Source organism: Embiotoca jacksoni, unplaced genomic scaffold (assembly GCF_022577435.1).
Source record: "Embiotoca jacksoni isolate LCO1_2020_lvr unplaced genomic scaffold, fEmbJac1.0.p SCAF_15, whole genome shotgun sequence".
Classification (NCBI taxonomy): Eukaryota; Metazoa; Chordata; class Actinopteri; family Embiotocidae; genus Embiotoca; species Embiotoca jacksoni.
In genome coordinates this window covers 11,932,369-11,938,653 of record NW_027185285.1, presented here as the reverse complement: position 1 = coordinate 11,938,653, position 6,285 = coordinate 11,932,369, and positions in this window count along the sequence as shown.

The window sequence follows — 6,285 nt, the reverse complement described above, 5'->3', positions numbered from 1 at the left end:
ATGGGTAGAAATTAGTCTGCTATGTTTACCTTCTGAGTCGTCACGCATCAAGATATGTACTTGTGTCCGAACCTACTGGAGACTGTGGGCGTGGTTTAGGAGAGACAACAGTACGAAAATTGTTGAATTAAACACAGCAGTGACGGTTGACGTTAACCCTGTGACAGACAGATGATTCATCCACTCACATGCCAAGTATGTTTTTGAAAGTGCCTGCCCTTTTACAAACAGTGTCCAAGGAAGACTTCCTACCATCTGGCACATTAGGTCACTGCTGCGTGGACGGGAGCTGGGGTTTGTTGCCTCCCTCTCCAATGCACAGAGGGCAGACGTAGCAAAGGATTTCTGGAGAATGAGGAACGTCCCACTGCGTTTGGGCGCCATCAATGGAAAGCATGTACAAATCCAAGCAGCTCCAAAGTGCTCGCAGCGACTACTTCATTTACAAACAGATCTACACGGCTGCATGTGATGCACATTATCGCTCCCCAGTGGTGGTCGTGGGGGGCCTCCGGTCATGACAGTGATAGCATACTCAAAGAGAGTTGTTTCCCCAGGTGTTTAATGGCATCTGTGTGTCCTTGTACTCTTTTAATGATGCGTAGTAAAACTGCAGATTTCCTCGCACAGTCTCTCCTCATGATAAACATCCATTTATTTTACTGTAGTTTGCTTAGTCTGCGTTCTTGCACTGCATACAGTCTGCGAGGGCACAGTTTTTAGGCTGCACGTGGTCGTCCGCAGACCCTCATAGACAGATGACAAAATTGACCATCGTGCGGGTCCACGGGTTCCCTTGTGGACGGGGACATCATGAATTAGTTAGAGTGGTAAAAGATTGCAGTGCACAACATGAAACTGGCCATATGGCTCATGACTCAGAGAGCTGCCCCGGTGTCGTGCTGCTGATACACGCTAGTGATTCTTAATTGATGAGTTTTATTCAGAGTGAGAGCGTGGTGCGTTCGGAGGATCCATTACTCATGAAGTCAGACTGAAGATGTGGGGTGTGTGCGTGTGTTGTGTGTATTTTTTCCTTTTTCTTTTGGCTATAATTTTCAAGTACTGAGCAGAAGATAGGCTGAGCGGGCAAATGAGGAGAGAGAGAGAGAGAGTAATTTGAAATTTGCCCTCGCTAAGGTTGTCAGCAAAAAGCCAAGATTGCAAATTGTGTGTGTATGTGCATGCTTACCTGTGTTTGTGTATTTCTTTTTACTCAGCAAATTGATTTCCGGCAGATGGCATGAAAAGCTCTCAGGACACGAGTCTGTGCTCACTCCAAATTTGGGGGACAAAATACCAAACACAGAGATGGAGGCATTTTTAAGCATGTTCATTCAAATACACACACACATGGAGCTTTTTCATATTCTAATGACGGTGGTGGAAGAAGTGCTCTGATCTTTAACTTTAATGATCCACTGTGTGGAGACACTCTGCTCACTTCTGTGTGTGTATGACACCTCCGACTCTTCATCAGTCTCAATGTCTCACGCCTCATTATTTCACACACCACTCATTTTCTCATATCCCCACTCATCTTCTGACACTCATTTGTCCTCACAGCACATTTTTATCATCTGGTTCTTTTCTTTTCTTTTTTTTTCTTCTTTTTGTTGCAAAGCAGTATGCAGAAACAGTAAAAAAGAGTGGGTGTTGACTATGAATGCAAAGATGGATGGATTTGTAAAATATATCAGTGCCGAACACTGTTGATTGAGAGTAAGTAAAGCAGCGAGTCAAAGGAATTTTCATCTTGAAGATGGCAAACTCAAAACAAAGCAGTTCTCGCTTGAAGACTCACACTTTGAAGTTCAAAAGTCAGAGAAAAGGTTCTTTACAGACACGCATTGAGAAGTAAATGCAGGAAGTGCCCGAGTTTAAATGAACATTTAAGAAAGTACAATACAATGGAAATGAATAATTCAGAATGCCTTTTATAAATAAGTGAAGGAACAAAGTGGCTTGTCACAGACGGAAACACAATCCTGTCAACAAAGCCCAAGTCCTCACTGAACTGAATCACATGCTTCAAAGAATTAACGTGCATCTGCTCACGCCATCGCAGTGGGATAGGTAGGAGTGAGAGACAAAAGGCTCAGGAAGAGTACGTTACAGAGAGGTAACGAGAAAGGAAGGAACGAAAGTGCAGGAGAGAAAGAGAGAGATCTGGAGGGAAATGTCAGAGGTATTACAGTATATCAGTCTGGACATACCTGACCAGAAAAGACCCTGCAGGTGGCTCATACAACACAAAAAAACACATTCTGGCAACTGTCAAGAGCACGTTTGTTTTTCAGAAGTTACGATAAGTGATTCATGCCACAATCAAATATGAATAATATTAATACAAATATAAAATCTTAAATAGGTAAAGCAAAATTAAATTAATAAATTGTCATCTTTCCGCATAGACAGGTGCTAAAAACTCCCCAGAAAATGTATGATAGAATACAGCTGTCACAATAATTTAAAAAAAGAGATGAATAAATTCCAAGAGTCAAAAAACATAAAATTTTGATTGACCATGACCTGAATGACTAAGAACCTTCACTGACATAAATACGTTGAGTTAATACATATATCAACTGTCAGATAAGTTAAATTGTCTATTGTATACCGCTTTATCATCTTAACAGTCTCCAATTGCTTTACAGATTCCCTCCCATTCACTGAGTTGATTGCACACCAATGGCAGCAAAGCTACCGTGCAAGCAGCTGCCCTGCCATTGGGACCAATTGGAGGTTTAGGGCCTTGCCCAAGGACACTTCCGCATGTGGAGAGGAGGGCCTGGGGGGCGAACTAACCAACCTATAATTATTGGGTAGACCGCTGAGCCACACCCTACAAGTTGTTCAATCTGTTGTTGCTGTCGTAATGAATTTACAACATGTACAGCACTGAGATGCTGTCTTGGGTAATTGATATCCCTGAAAGTTATGTTGTGAATATTTACAGCAGAGCAAAGCAGGAAGGATGCCATCAACATCAGGCACTGTTTGTGCATCTTAGGTTAGCTTTAATGACAGAATATTATTAAAGAAAACAGAAAATGCTATTTATTTAATTGATGCTTGAGAATAAATGGTATGATATGCAATTGTCAGGAGAGGGTAGTGTAGTTTATTAAGCTAATTAAGAGCAACAAAAACCGGCAAAAAAAGATTATAGATTTCTCCCTAATGGGTATCATTCGTCTGCTATCTTCCACTGCAGTCTATCCTACACATAAAAAGAAAGATTGGCTTCAATGTCAGACCCCTATTTGTGTGAAACATGTGTGAAATAAAGCTTTCTCTAAAGTGCTGCAAAAATACCACCCGATTGAAATAACATGGCTTACACAACCAGGTGAGTCAAGACTGCTTATTTTTACCAACAAATCGTATACCGTCCCAACAGCTGCTTTTAACTGAGGAAAAATTTAACTAAACGGAGTGATTTATGGATTAAACTAATGAAACATTTAAGGAAAACAGTGGAGATTTCTTTCTAATCAAATAACCATTTGTGTGGATAGCTGTATGCAAAGTGCCTCCCACACACTCACCATGACAGTATATATTTTTAACATGAGCAGCCAAAGAGGAAACAAAACCAACAAGTTTGGCAGCATTACAGCCGTGGTTATACAAAGCCTCCTGTCTGTATGCGAGTGCTGTATTGACAAAGCCGTAAGGATGGAGGGCGGAATATGAGATGCAAAGTCGGTGACAAAAAAAAAAAAACAGAGGAAGAGCAGAGCTTGTTCCTGTCCAGATGGAGCCTCCATGGGATTTTGGACCGTCTGTGTGTGTGTGTGTGTGTGTGTGTGTGTGTGTGTGTGTGTGTGTGTGTGTGTGTGTGTGTGTGTAGAGTAATGATTGTGCTATGCTACCATGTGGAGGCTGAGTAGGTGGATTACATACTCTGGTTCAATGAGGGAAAATGATGACTGGGTGAATTTAAGGATTTCGAGAGAAAGTAGTTATTGGGATGATGTAATTTTTTTTTTTAAATGCTTCTGTTTACACTGAATACTATTCTGACAAAATATAAAGCAGAAACCCAATATGTTTAAGTCAATATCCTCAAGATGTTGATGAACTCAAATATTGTTTACGAGTCATGATGTTTTAGCAATTTCTATTGAAAATACTTTTTATTGTTTTTGTCCCAGGAGGACTTCTTCTAAAACGGATTAAAATTACAAGGATGAGTAACATATTACTATAAATTGTTCAGCATTTCAGTCATGTTTATTGCCAGTTCAAGAAGTAAAAAAAAACAAAAAAAACTTCAGGGAGAGCCCAAGCGGCAACCGTGACGTCACTCGTTGGTTTGTGAATTGCCCTCGTGGAAGCCTGGAGTTCTGCATTTCAGCCATTTCAGAGTTTTTGGAGTCAAAAGTGACCATATGTGGACGAGCTGGGGACTGAGTCTAACTGAGGACCCGAGGACACTACGCCCGCCCACCAATAACGGAAACCCGACTTCACTACAGGCATGTCAGTCAAATAGACACGCCCCCAAACAGAGCTACAATGTAATTAATCATGTGCCTATTTTCAAATGGACTTCCAGAAAACTAATCAGAAGGAGTAAATTTAGCGAATGACACCATGATGACTCGTGGGAAAAATGTATTGACTTTGTAATTCATGAGTTAAGTTGAATAGGAGTCTATAAAGCTGGACATTTTTTGGAGCCAACCCCTAGTGGTCCTCAGTGGTATTGCACTTTATGGCACTTCCACATTAGCCTGGCTCCGCTAGACTCCTGCCCACAACTTCAGTTTTCTGCTGTCTTTGGACATCCTGTTAGCATTAACATTCGCTCAGCCACTCTGAAGAACGGACCAATCAATGACCAGTATTTGTGGTTTAGTGCGATGATGTTAAAGTTGTTATTTTTCAAAAAGTAGTGGCAGTTTTTGTAAAGTCTTGGCCGGTTTCGGTGCATAGAGATTGGCTGAAGCTGCTCCAATAGTTTAAAAATGAACCCGAGGTTTACGCCCAGTAGGGTGCAGCGACAGCAAACGATTTCCTATGGAGCGCGCTCAGACCCATGTAAAGAAATATTTGCACCTGGTAACACCAGGCTACTTTTACACTAGAAGATATCATCAGTAACAATGGGTGTCACCAGATCAATCAGGACTGAAATCCTTAGAGTAGCACTCTTTGTTACACCTTTGTTACACCTTTACCTAAAGGTGTAACAAAGAGTGCTACTCTAAGGAATAGGAATTATGTGCATTTGATTCTGTGTGTTTTATAGGGAAAAAAGCCCTTGTAAAGTATTTGTACATAAGCTGCGCTGTCTGGGGTCCTGAGTTGAGACAAACTCTCCATCCAGTCCATGGATTAGATTGGATTACAATCTGTCCATTTCTAGATGGAACATTATGGATTAGATAGGGGTTGGTAATCCACGGGGGAATATAATTTTCTGACTGTGGATGATATGTGTTGAACATGAAAGATGGTCCGCCTCATATCGAGGTTAAACAAAAACTAGGAGGTCAAAGGTTACATCCTTGCTGCAGCTAGTATAATATCAATCCTGTCAGAGTGGGCCTGTGCTGTTTTACCTCCACACAGTGCTACACGATGCACTGTGCTCTTTACTGTATGTTGCAATAAGAAAAGCAAAGGTGCCAGCTTTTAAGTTTGATGCCTTTGCTTCAGCAGAAAAAAAAAAAAAAAAGTGAGGAAAACATTTTAATTAATGTGTAAGAATCACACATTAAATTTGCATCTCCTCTCACGTCTCCTCCATTTGCTGCCTCTGAAAAATGTTGAGTGTGCTGAGAAAGAAATTAACACCCGACAGCCTGCCAGCAGCAGTTAGAAACTGGCTGTGACAGGCAGTTTTGTTAAAGCTGCAGCACCACAGCAGGTGTGAGACACGAAGCAACAGCAAAAGAATTTGCCTGTAACGCTTGCATGTTGCATAACAAGTGCTGCACAGTTGTGGAACATACAAGAGTCTATATATTACAGCCTCCACAGACCCAGACATACATCTATTATTCATAAATGTTTATGTTGACAATTTCTCACATCCAGTGAAATATCATGTAAAATTCAAAATAAAAACATTACAAAATATATCAGATTGAATTTCAAATGATGCACAAGACGTTTTAATAGCTGCATTTTCTTTTAACCTTAATTAAACCCAACAAGACAAGTAAAATGAGAATTGTTTGTGACTATAACAGTGGCTAGTGAAGGAGCGCATCAGTGTTAACTCAATGTTGTAACTCATTATGGAGTGTAAGCAGGTTCTCACACACACAC